This window comes from Callorhinus ursinus, unplaced genomic scaffold (assembly GCF_003265705.2).
Source record: "Callorhinus ursinus isolate GAN/ISIS: 27379988/994484 unplaced genomic scaffold, GSC_fseal_2.0 scaffold39, whole genome shotgun sequence".
Classification (NCBI taxonomy): domain Eukaryota; kingdom Metazoa; phylum Chordata; class Mammalia; order Carnivora; family Otariidae; genus Callorhinus; species Callorhinus ursinus.
Window position 1 is genome coordinate 5,004,706 of NW_027397101.1, and position 12,328 is coordinate 5,017,033.

The 12,328-nt window shown below is 40.2% G+C and overlaps 1 protein-coding gene across 9 annotated transcripts in view; it reads left to right on the forward strand.

The window, feature by feature from the left end:
- The first annotated feature begins 5,349 nt into the window (after positions 1-5,349).
- The window catches only part of AOPEP (aminopeptidase O (putative)), a 347,107-nt gene continuing 340,128 nt past the window's right edge, over positions 5,350-12,328 (forward strand). For 8 of the 9 annotated variants that reach the window (XR_012374760.1, XM_073880702.1, XM_073880706.1 and 5 more), the window contains exon 1: positions 5,350-5,430. The gene's annotated coding sequence lies outside the window, so the exon portion shown is untranslated. Of the gene's footprint in view, positions 5,431-10,394; positions 10,450-12,328 lie in introns of those variants that run through there. The other variant, XM_073880703.1, reaches the window with a different exon arrangement.

Here is a 12,328-nt window from a genome sequence, read left to right on the forward strand (position 1 = left end):
TCTTGTGGCTGCTCTCCTGCCTCCCAAAAACATGTCACAAAAGTCATATAAGAGTCTTGTCTTGCATTCACCCATTCTTTTAATAAATAAACATCCTGAGCACCTTCTGGACCAGTCAGAGCTGGGTGTTGAGACCAGCTACCCACACTAGCCTGAGGCTGGCAAACCACTTAGTATCTCCCGTTCTGTCAACCACAATGACCATCCTAGGGACACCCCACGCTATCTCCCTTTGACCTGTTGCACTCTATCTTGTCTTCAGCATTCTTGGTTTCTCAGCATCCATCTCCCCTCCCCAAATTTATCCTCATTTGTCTTTTCTCTTCACCCTGGCTTTGTTATTTGGGGCCCACCTAGGACACAGGTCCAGAGCTCTGACCTCTAATGTAATAAGCCACTTTAATCTCTACAATAGCCTGGAAGTTGTTTGATGTCAGGGACATATGTTCTCATCTTTGTATCCTCAGAGCCCAGAAATGTACCTATACATGGCAGCACTCAGGAAATGTTGTTAAAAGAAAAACAATGAATGTGGCTACATGACACATACCCAGTTAGCAGGAATGTATTAATGCTAAGTCTTACATATCCCCTTTTCCACTGAACGTGCTTCTGCGTTAGGGAAGAAAAGAGAGACCAGACATGAGTGTAGAGGGACTTTCTTTTCTAGAAGTCAGAAGCTCTGTGTAATCCATGGCTGAACCTCTTTAGTGTTTGTTTTCATTGGAATCCTTTGAAAACTGTTGTTTCCTCCTCTGGTAAAAATGAATATGTTATCATGAATGCCACTCTTTTTCTTTCTAGGAATCTCCATATTCCATTCTCTTTGGCAACAATACTTCAATTGCTCCCTGTGTCTCTTACTTCTTATTTTTAGTAAAAGGAGCAACATTTTTAGTTTCAGTGTCCTTGGAAATGACCCTGTTGCTTTAAGCCACAGACTCTCCTCTCCATTTACTTCTGGCATGAACCACCAGTATAGTGATAAGATCTGTGGCCCAAACTGCTATATGACTAGACAGTTAACCCTTAAACAGCAAGGGGGTTAGGGGCACTGATCCCCTCCCCACCTTGTACAGTCAAAAATACACATATAATTTGGGACACCTGGGTGGCTCAGTCTGTTAAGCGTCTGACTTTTGATTTCAGCTCAGGTCATGATCTCAGGGTCATGAAATGGAGCCCGCATTGGGCTTTGCACTCAGTGCAGAGTCCGCTTGCTCCCTCTGCCCCTCCCTCTGCTCTCTGTCTTTCTCTCAAATAAATAAATAACATAGTTTTTAAAAATAAATTAAATATATAAATCTTAAAAAAATACACATATAACTTTTGACTCCCCCAAAACTTAGCTACTAATAATTGTCTACTGTTGACCAGAAGCCTTACCAATAATAGAAACATATCTTTTATATCTTATATGTATTATATATTGTAGTCTTACAATAAAGTAAGCTAGAGAATAGAAAACATTATCAAGAAAATCACAAGGAAGAGAAAATACATTTACAGTACTATACTGTATTTATAAAAAAAAAAATCCTGTGTAAGTGGACCCACACAATTCAACCCCATGTTGTTCAAGGGTCGACTGCATATAAAATCTATGGTAATCTCTTCAACCCATATTGACTAAGTCACTGAGATGACTTGTGGCTCATGGGTGTCAGGCCAGTCATTACAGTCACTTTCATTTACCAACCACCCTACTCTGATATGATTTTTCTTTTAGAAACTTGCAAATATTTTAAATCCTGCATTTATATTTTGACACATTCATCCCACCTGTCTCTCATCAATCCACAAGGAGTTTTAGATGGAATTTTTTTGCTACAACTCCTGTCTTAGGAAATGATGGCATACAACCCATGCTGGGTTCTAACACACTCACTTGCTTTGGTGTGACACGTTGGTGGACTATGGTGACATTAAGTGGGCCAGAGACACAGCAGACAGGCTTCAGGCTAATAAATTCTATTAAGAGCTGAGGGGCTTATATAACTATGTTTGGTACTTAGAGGAACTTAGAAAAGTAGAAATTTGAAATTAAAAAAAAAACCACCATAAAATCATTTAGTAACATTTTTCTCATTTGTATAATGAGAAATTGAGTGAAGTTGCTAGGGCCATGTAGATTGTGACAAAATCAGGAACAATTGAGTTTTCCTGTAGTGGATGGGGATTTAGTAGACCACTCATACCCAGAAATCCTGGGGCTTCTGGTAACAAGGCAAAGCACAACTTTATTTTCTAGGGAACACAAAGACTCATTTCCTTTCTGTGAACTCTTTACAATTCAGCCTAAAACAGTGGTAATGGCATACCTGAAACTGCACTGGTGAGAGGTAGGCAAAAGATCATTTAAATCTAGTATACAGTAGGGTAAATCGTGGAGAAGGGTTTATTAGCACATTCAAAAGAGTAAGATAGTAGCAGTGACAAAAGCAAGAACAGGATTAAGAGCAGAAGTCTCAGTTGTGAGTAATATTTAAACATGGGAAACAAGGCTTGGTATAGAAAAGAGTGAAGAGATAAATCCACACTGCCCCAAATGCTGGGATTCCTTTATTCCTTTTTTAATTGTACACACCAAAAATTAATTGCAAGCAGCAGCAATAACAATAAGCCTTACTAATGGGCAAAAACCAGAAGCAGTATTGTTTTACTAAGAAGTCCAGAGAGAGATATCAGGGTCAGCATCTCAAAAATGTCAGCAGTGACTCAGGATCCCACGCTCCTTCTCCCCCTCCTTTCTCAGCATGTTGGCTCTTCATCCTTATGCTTACCATCCATGGTCAAGATGGCTGCCAAACCCCAAGCATCTTTTCCCTTATGCCAGCTAGCTCTTCTTTTATGACATTTTTTATCCTCTTTTTTAAAGATTTTATTTATTTATGAGAGAGAGAAAGAGAGAGTGAGCGAGCATATGCAGGGGGAGGGGCAGGAGCGTGGCCACATGTCCAGCAAAGATAGGATATTCTATATCTAAAATTTGAGGGTTTGGGGCACCTGGGTGGCTCAGTTGGTTAAACATCTGACTCTTGGTTTCAGCTCAGGTCATGATCTGAGGGTTGTGAGATCGAACCCCTCGTCAGGCTCTGCACTCAGCAGGGATTCTGCTTGAGATTCTCTGCCTCTCCCTTTCCCTGTGCCCCCCTCCAACTCATGTGACATTTTACAAGTAAAAAAACTGAGGTGCAGAAAGGTTATGTGACTTTCCTAAAGAGAGATATGAATGCTTCATCAAAGGCAGTGGTTAGTTAAGAATGGAGGTGGTAGGCAAATGTGATAAATATTGAGGAGATCAAAGTCAGGACATGTTTGGTTTGACTGTAGGATAAGGGAGATGAGCCTGGGATCATTCTGGATTTCAGGGTTGGGCGCCTGGGTGGATGTTGATACTGTTAACTGAGACAGAATAACTGAGTAGATTAGGTTTGATGGTGGGGCAGATGATGAGTTCAGTTTTATTTATTTAAATTAAATTTAATTAACATACACTGTATTATTAGTTTCAGAGGCAGAATTCAGTAATTCAACAGTTTCACAGAACACCAAGTGCTCATTCCATCACGTGCCCTCCTTCATGCCCATTACCCAGTTACCCCATCCCCCCCACCCACCTCCCCTCCAACAACCCTCAGTTTGTTCCCTATAGTTGAGTCTCTGATGAGTTCAGTTTTAAATGTCAAGTTTGAGATGCCAACTGAGTATTTCAATAGCAAATTTTAAAAAGGTTTGGGTGGAGAGACAGACTTGGGAGTTATCAACTTACTGGTGGTAGTCCCAAGAGAGTAGATGATGTCATCACACAGGGAAAATATCCACCAGGGAGGCAAACTTGTGGCCTGCACATGTGTTTTGTTTGGTCCAAAGTAAAAGTTTAACAAAGTTCAAATTAGTGACCAACATTTGAAATTTAACAAATTTTATGTAAGAATTTTATGTATCTGTATCATCACATCATGAAGCCAGCACTCTTGGTTGGCAAAACTCATCCAGAGCTGAGTAGGGACCATGAACTCCAGTTCTCCATAGTCTCTAATCATGAGCTTCACTCCTTCATGTTCACTGCCTGAGCACTTGTAGGCTTTTGGGTTTCCAGCTTGATGTAGCGTAAGAAGATCAAGGAGGAAAGAGTTAAGGAAAAGGGAAAGAAAGAGGAGCCCTTGGATGGAAACTGAGAAGAGATAGTCAAAGAGATAAGAACCAAGAGGGCTTGGTAATAGAAACAAAGGGATCCGGGTTGAAGGAAGGAGAAGCAAATCTTGCAAAGCCTTAGAAGTTGTTTCAGCTGCATTATTTGGCTTTTTGCTGAGGCCCAAAATTTAGGAGTAATTTTTGACACCTTTCTTTTCCTTTATCGCCTTATGTAATCCATCTCCAAGTCTGTCATCTCTAGTTCCAAATTATTACTTAAATTTGTTCATTTCTCTCCATCATTTCTTACAGCATCACTGCAAAAGCAACTTGCTCTCTTTGCATCCTTTGTCTCCCAATAGTTCATTGTATACACAACATTTAGGGCGGTTTTATAAAAACAGATCCTGTCACTTGCATGTCTGAAACTCTTCACTGGCTACCCATTACAGTTCAAATGAAACCCATGCGTTTATGATGACGCAGAAAGGCTCTACAAGATCAGGACTCTACTTGCCTTGATCTCATCTTCTGTTCTTTCCCCAGCCTCCTTTCTCACTTTCTCAATGGCACCAGATTTTATCCCCTCCCCATAGCTTTCGAACATCTAGATTCTTCTCTTGGTTGTTCTAACTCCAGATCTTGACAAAGCGGACTTCTCAGTTCAACAGGCCTCTTCATAGTTAGTTACTTCCTTAACATCTCAAACTAATGGGGCGCCCTCCTTCCTTTTTTTTCCTTCCACACACTTCTGATCTCTAAGAACGCATATAGATTTGTTGTTATTCAATGTTTACTTTCTGAACTAGAAAGGAATCTCCAGAAGATTACTGTTTTGTTCACTGCTGTACCCCCCAGATTCCTTTAACACTTCTTGTCCGGCACATAACAGAACTTTAATAAATTGTGGTGGAATGAATTATGTACGCTACAGTCATATATACCAGGAGCAGGGTAAAATAAGGAATAAAAAGTGCATGTTGTTAATTCAGTAATTTTTTTCTTAAATGCCTATAAGGTTTTGTAATTAAGAAAAAACCGGGTTAACCGGGTAACCCTACAAGCCCCAAGCGAAGCCATCCCCTTCGGCTCACGCTCGCCGACCGCAGCTCCGCGCTTGCGCAGATCTCCCCGCCCCCCCCCCCGCGACTCCGCCCAGCTCTTCCGGAGAGGGCGGGCCGGACCGACTGCGGTCCAGGCGCGCTTGGATGACGTCACCAGGCAGGGCCCGGGTAGCCCGTGGTAACCAGGAGTCTGCGGAAGTGGAGACCGGTGGGCAGGCGGCTAAGACAGGTAACTGTGCGCTCCCTGTTGGGTCCATGCCTTCCTCTTCTTTGGCGCCGCGATGGCGGCCGGCACAGCAGCTTCCCATTTGAAGGCGACCGGGAACCCTCCTCAGTCCTCATCTTTCTTCGGTGGGGTCCCCATTCCCTCAGTCCTCCCAGACTCCTGAGGCTGAACCTGTCCTGGGGACTTGGGCTGAGCGGCCACTTCTCTCCGCCTCAGTTCTCGCGGTGCCGATGGGCACTGACTTTCCTCTCCCCCCGTGGCAGAGACCGTTCTAAAGCCTGCATTTGCCTCCTTCTTCCTCTCTTGCCTCCAGGCCCACTTCGCCCGCCCCTCTCCACTCCTTGCCCCACAAGACTCATATCCAGGCTTGTTTAAGGAGATACAGTTTACGATTCTCTTATTTTCCACTTGCAGTGAAACCCAGGCACCTTCCCTGCTCCTCCAACCGTCTACTTCCCACCCCCTGCCCCTAGGATCCTTACTGAGAGCACCAAGCTTTGAATTTTGGTGTCCCTAAAGAACATTCGTACTGGCAGTCAGAGTTTTGCTCCTTAATGCATGTATTTGTTGAGTAAGGAAGTGGCGTAATAATGTGAAAATCTATTGTGATAATAAATGATATACATAGGATCCAATCAACTGTTGAGATGGATGGAACTGCTACAGCATTTCATTAAAATGTTCCTTGTTCTTAGCTTTCTTTTTGGTTTTCAAGCAGTGGTAACAAGTACCTTTGCAAAGTTAGCCATCAAAATAAATAAACAACAGAACCCCACTAGAAATGTTTAGACAACAACAACAAAATAATAAAGTTCATCTTGTTGATAAAGTAATATGGGTTATTACAAAACCAACCAGGATAGATATGGGAGGAAAGGCAGGATTCTGAAATCTTTGATCCGTTGATGGTTTGGTTTTGTATTTTTTTGTACTTATGTTCCATTTTTGAATAGAGCATAACTTCATGTAATTTTGAGACGCCTGCCTATGACTTGCTAATTGGTAAGATTAGATTCTTCTAATATTAGGGGGACAAAGTAGAATAAGACTAGGGAATAATAGTCGCTCATTGTTAGCCATCTGCTGTATCTCAGGGACCGTGTTTGATACTTTGCATATATTTTCTTCTTAGCTCACACAACAACCTTGTGAGTTAGGAATTATTATCGTCAATTTACACAGAGAAGGAAACTGAGGTTCGGGTATGTGAAGATAACTTGCCAAAAACTTATGGTTACTAAATGGTGGAGCTAGGCTTTAAGTTCAGGTCTATGTATGACTTCAGAGCCTATACCTTTTCTTTCTTGTTTTTTAAATAACTCTATAAACGATCACATTCTAGGCTTTTCACAATAGTCACACATAATTCTATGAGTTTATTCTCTGATCAATCTAAATGATGAGTTTATTCTCTGATCAATCTAAATGATTTGTAATATCTTTAGTATTAGTTGTTATATACCTGGAATTAAAACACCTGGAAAGCTTAATTTATCACACACACACACACACACACTATCCTTATCTTTAAGAATGAGATAAGAGGCAAGCAAGATTGCTCAGTACGACCCTTTTTAGACCCCTTAGGGAATGTGTAATTCTGGATTGTTGAAAGTTTTACCCTTTTAGAAATGAAAATCATACTGATTGTTTTGGATAGAAAAATTTTAAATGCCCTAAAAAATTCCTTGCTTTCTTAAATACTATGTATACTGACATGCTTTAAACTTTTCTTATGTCTCAGAGCAGTCATTCTAAGTATCACTTACTGTCCTGTGTTCTGATACAGTGATTTCCTCAGAGCTTTTATTATATTTAACTGCACAAGTTGTTTTGCCTTTTGAGTTTGTCTGTATTTTTATGTATTCCATTCCTCAGTGTCACCAGGAGATAGTAAACCATAGTGATTAAAAGCAGGGTTTGGGGAACCACACTTCCATTATTCAGGTCCTAGCTCTACCACTTACTAGCAGCTCAGTGAGCCCAGACAAGGTAGTTGACCCCTCTACACCTCAGTTCCTCATTTGTAAAATGTAAGTAATAAGAGTACTTTTCTCAGAAGATTGTTGTGAGGGTAAAGTGAGTTAGTGTCTGTGAAGAGCTTAGAACAAATCAGGTGTATTGGAAGAGCCATGTAAGTGTTTGCTAATATTGTTAGTCTGGTTTTGGCCTTATGTATTATTCCTTGAGTGATATTTGATATATGGTATTTATGAGTTTACTGGAGAATTAAATTATCCCAACTAGAGTACCTTCACCTTAGCCATTCTAGGAAAATGCTAATTTATTAAATTTACTTTTGTTGTGTCTTTGAAATGCAATATGCCTTTTGGTTGTGGTGTTTGGAATGGAGACTTCAAATATTTTGTGTTATTATATGTTTCAAAATAATAGGCTTTTAATTTCTGTTTTGAATTTGGGGGATATTTCAGTGGTTCAAATTATGGTTTACCAATATATGGGAACCCCCTCTACTTTTTTTTATTATGTTAATCACCATACATTACATCATTAGTTTTTGATGTAGTGTTCCATGATTCATTGTTTGCGTATAACACCCAGTGTTCCATGCAGAACGTGCCCTCTTTAATACCCATCACCAGGCTAACCCATCCTCCCACCCTCCTCCCCTCTAGAACCCTCAGTTTGTTTTTCAGAGTCCATCGTCTCTCATGGTTTGTCTACTTTTGAATTGAACACCGGTAGATTTACACATCCATTTATGGTGCCCTGCACAGGTATACTGTTGTACTCATGTTATAATTCTGTGTGGATAAATACCTCCTCATAAAACTACCATTATGCATTGGCCACATATAAAGGTATTTTCTCAGTATAATCCTCTTTTTTTTTCTCTTCAACGAGCTAAAAAAATTGACTATCAGCAAAATGAAATAATATTCCTTTTTGAATTTGTGAAGTATGTACCCATTTTCAAGCATGTGTTTTAAACCAAGTCCAGCTAAGGGTTGATATTGACTCCTTTGTTGTCCATCGTCAGGAACTTGAAAATAAGTGATCTTTTTTTAAAATTTTAGTACTGTTAAAGCTGATGCTCCTGTTGAAAGTTGCTGTTGAAAATATAGGTTGTATTTTTAAAAGATATTTTTTGATTGTGATAAAATACTCGTAAAATTTACTATTTTAACCCTTTTTAAGTGTATACTTCATTGCATTAAGCACATCATGAATCACCATTATCCATTTCCAGAATTTTTTCATCATTCCAAACAGAAACTCTGCACCCAATAAAAAGCAATTCCCCATTCCCCTCCTCCCCCGCCCCAGCCCCTGGTAACCTCTGTTCTACTTTCTGATTTTCTGAATTTGCCTATTGTAGGTGGAGTCATGCACTATCCTTTTGTATCTGTTTCATTTAGTATATTTTCAAGGTTCATCTTTGTTGTAGTAGAGTTCATCCATGTGATAGCATAGACTAGAATTTCATTCTTTTTATGGCTGAATGACATTCTATTGTATATATATATAGCATATGCTATACTTTTGATGCATATTGAATTATGCTTCTATATACTCATTTCATATGGTATGAACTTAATACTTGGTGATTTGATTTGTGAATTTCTAGAGGATGGGGATGAAAATACCGATTGAAATAACAGTTGTTATTGAACAGTGAACAAAATACCTGGTAACAATTTTAAACTGGAGCTTGAGCCTGTATTACAGTGTGGTTGTTCTTCTCACTTAACATTTAGTCTCAATATAGTAAGGGAAATAATAATCATGATAACATTACCTAGTATTTCCATAGTGTTTACAGTATGCCAGGCATTATTCCAAGCACTTCACCTGTGAGGTAAAGTGGGTTTACAGATGAAGAAGCTAGGCACAGAGAACTTAAATTAATTGAATTGTTAAAATTTACAAGGCTGGTAGGTGATGAAATTGGAATTTGAACCCAGGCTGGGTGGCTCCAGAGTTGATTTATCCTATATTTGGTGCTGACACTTGGCTCAGTATCAATTTTACAATGTAAATTGTTTTGCCTGCCACATTGTTCCTCTACCCTCTCTTTTTATATCATTTTTAAAATAGAACGTTACTTCCGAGCTTAGTAGGCAATGGAAGAGCATCTGAACCCAAATTGTCAAAAGGGTGACAAGTGCTTCTCATTTGGCTGGGGTGATAACATTTGAATGGCATTCAAACTGCATTTTCACAGCTTAGTTCATATTATCTTTCTCTGAGAGTCTGTCTTTGAAGAAGCAGATCCTGAAATGTTTTAAGATCTCATATTGTGTAGATATCGTGTTGGTGTTTGATACTGCACAATTCCCATACTCTTTTTCTGTGGGTAAAAAGAGCTTTTTGTTTATAATGTTGTTACTGACTGTCAGAATGGTTTATGGCACATTTATTTTGTTGCTAACTCATTCCTCTGTATTGCTTGATTCCTGAAGAAATTATCTTGAGATAGCATTTTTAGATACATAATCAATTTCACTATAATTTTTCTTGGCTTTTCCTTTGCTTACATTTTATTTCTTTGACACTTGCAGTTGAAGGTTTACTTTTTGAAACTGATGGGAATTGGGATATGCTTGATAGATTTTGGCAGCAAAGGAGAGACATCTCAGCCTATTTCTTTTGCCCTGATCATGTTTTGCGTGTGTAGCAAGTGTGGAGCATATTTGGAGGTGTGAACTGTCTGAGTAATGTCTGGCAGAAATCAAACTATAGAATGAATGTTAAGGATACAAAGGGCCCTTAGGTATTTCTCTTATATCCTTCACTCAGCAGTCGGGAGTCTGAAGCGTGTGATGATGAAATGATTTGCATATATTCAAACAGAATCCATTTTTAAAAAAGAAATCCCATGTTCTACATTCTTTTGAATCATACCGCATTGTGTTTGTGTAGCATCCTTACTTGTAAGAGGAGACTCCCTTTTTTTACTCGTAGGTACTTAATATTCTTATATGTTTTAGGTGAGAGAGAATGCCCAGAATTGGATAGGTTGCCAAGAGAATGAACTGATATGAGGGATCCAAGTGATATGTAGGTTAAATCAATAGGACTTTACAATTATTTATGTGTGGGTGAGAGTAAGAAATCTGGGGTATTGGGTAACTTGAGTAGATGGTGGTGTCATTCACTAGGAAAACTTAGAAGAGGTCGGGACTGGGTGTATGCGTTCAAAGTGACTAGAGCATGGATTGCATAGACATGTGAGAAGAATTGAAGCTAGAGCTGGAGGGTACACCAGCATCTAGGAAGGGGGAGAAGGAAGCACCAAATGAGTAGGAAGAGATGGAGTGCTATCACAGATACCGAAAGAAGAGAGAATTTTAGGGAGGGTATGGTCATGTATGTTAATGCTCCCAAATTCAGGACTGGAAGAACCTACTGAAGCTGACATATAGGGAGTCATTTGCTTCCACTGTGGAGTTTTAGTGGCATGGGAGGGGTGTGCACAGTGGACTGGAAGGGAGATGGAGTGACGGGGATGGGGAGTGAAGACAGTTCTTTTAAGGAATTTGGCTGTGTGGGGCGAGAGAAGAGTTGGAGAAGGATGTGGAAGTAAGGTAGGCTTTTTGTTCAGTTGTGTTTTTTTCCCCCTAAAAAGAGTTTGGAACAATCACTTATTTCTGAGGTGAAAAGGGCTGAGAAAGAGGAAGAAGTTGAGGGAAGGCATTTAGGGGATAGATGATTGATGAAGCAGGGTCCCAGAGGTCAGTGAGAGATGATAGAGCACAGGCCATGATCGGGGAGTGCTGAGACAGGAAGGACACTTACGCCACCTTCCTGGGAGGGATGGCTTGGGGAAGGGTGGGGATGGATATGAATGAGCTTATGGGATGGGGAGGGAATATGTGCAAGTTCTTGTCTGATGGTGGCAAAATTTCTTAAGTGAAGCAGGTAAATTTGTTGATATTGAGTGCTGATTTGGTGAGGTGAGGATTGAGGGGAGAGGTAGAAGTTTGGAATAGTCACTGAGGGGAAAGAACAGGAGTTGAGGGGGCAGCTAGAGAGAGACACGAAAGGTTGCCTGCCTGGTAATGCTGGGGGTCCCTTTGAGGTTGGAAGCTTGAATATGTAGCATCTGCCTTTTGCATGGTCATGTGATATTTATGTAATCTTTTTTTTTTTTTTTAGCTTTGATTGAGTTCAGTACACTGAGTTTAGAAGTAGAAAACTTGGGTGATTCAATTGGTTAAAAGTTAGGTTTTATAGAACAGGTGTCAGAAGGACGAAAGAGCAAGAGAATTGAGGTTAAAATGTTCTAAGAGTGATTGAAGAAATGAATCACGTTATCCAAAGAAGGCCACAGAACAGAGATTCTCAACTTAAGAAACATTTATAATTCTCCCTCATAGGAGCTGTCCTGTGCATGGTAGGATGTTTAGCATCCTTGGCCTCTACCTACTAGATGCCAGGAGCCAACCACTCCAGTTGCAACAATCAAAAATGTCTCCAGACATTGCCAAATGTCCTCTGAGGGGCAAAATCATCTCCCAACTGTAACTTCTGCCCTAGAGCTAGAGGGAGCAGATGCATTGAAGATAATGGAAAAGTCGAGGGACTGGAGTTTCAATGTACTAAGAGTTGGTGAGTAAGCAAGAGAAAGTAGGAAGAACAGGAGGGCATGCTCTGATACTAGATTATGGAAATGAAGTATTTCAGTGATGGAGCTGTTCCAAGTAATGAAAATGTCAAGAACGGACCATTGGTTTGCTGAGTGGAGTGAAGGCAAAGGTTGTTGGCACTGAGTAGGTAATTTTGGGAGGGGGAAAATAGCCAGTGTATAGTGATGGAGCAAGCTGGGACAGCAGCCAGGGAACAGGCCGAGTTTCTGCAATGAGAACAGAACGAAGACTTTCTGGATGTTTCTTTCCTTACTCTATTCATTAAGTGTTTCTCATCTCTTTTTCTGACA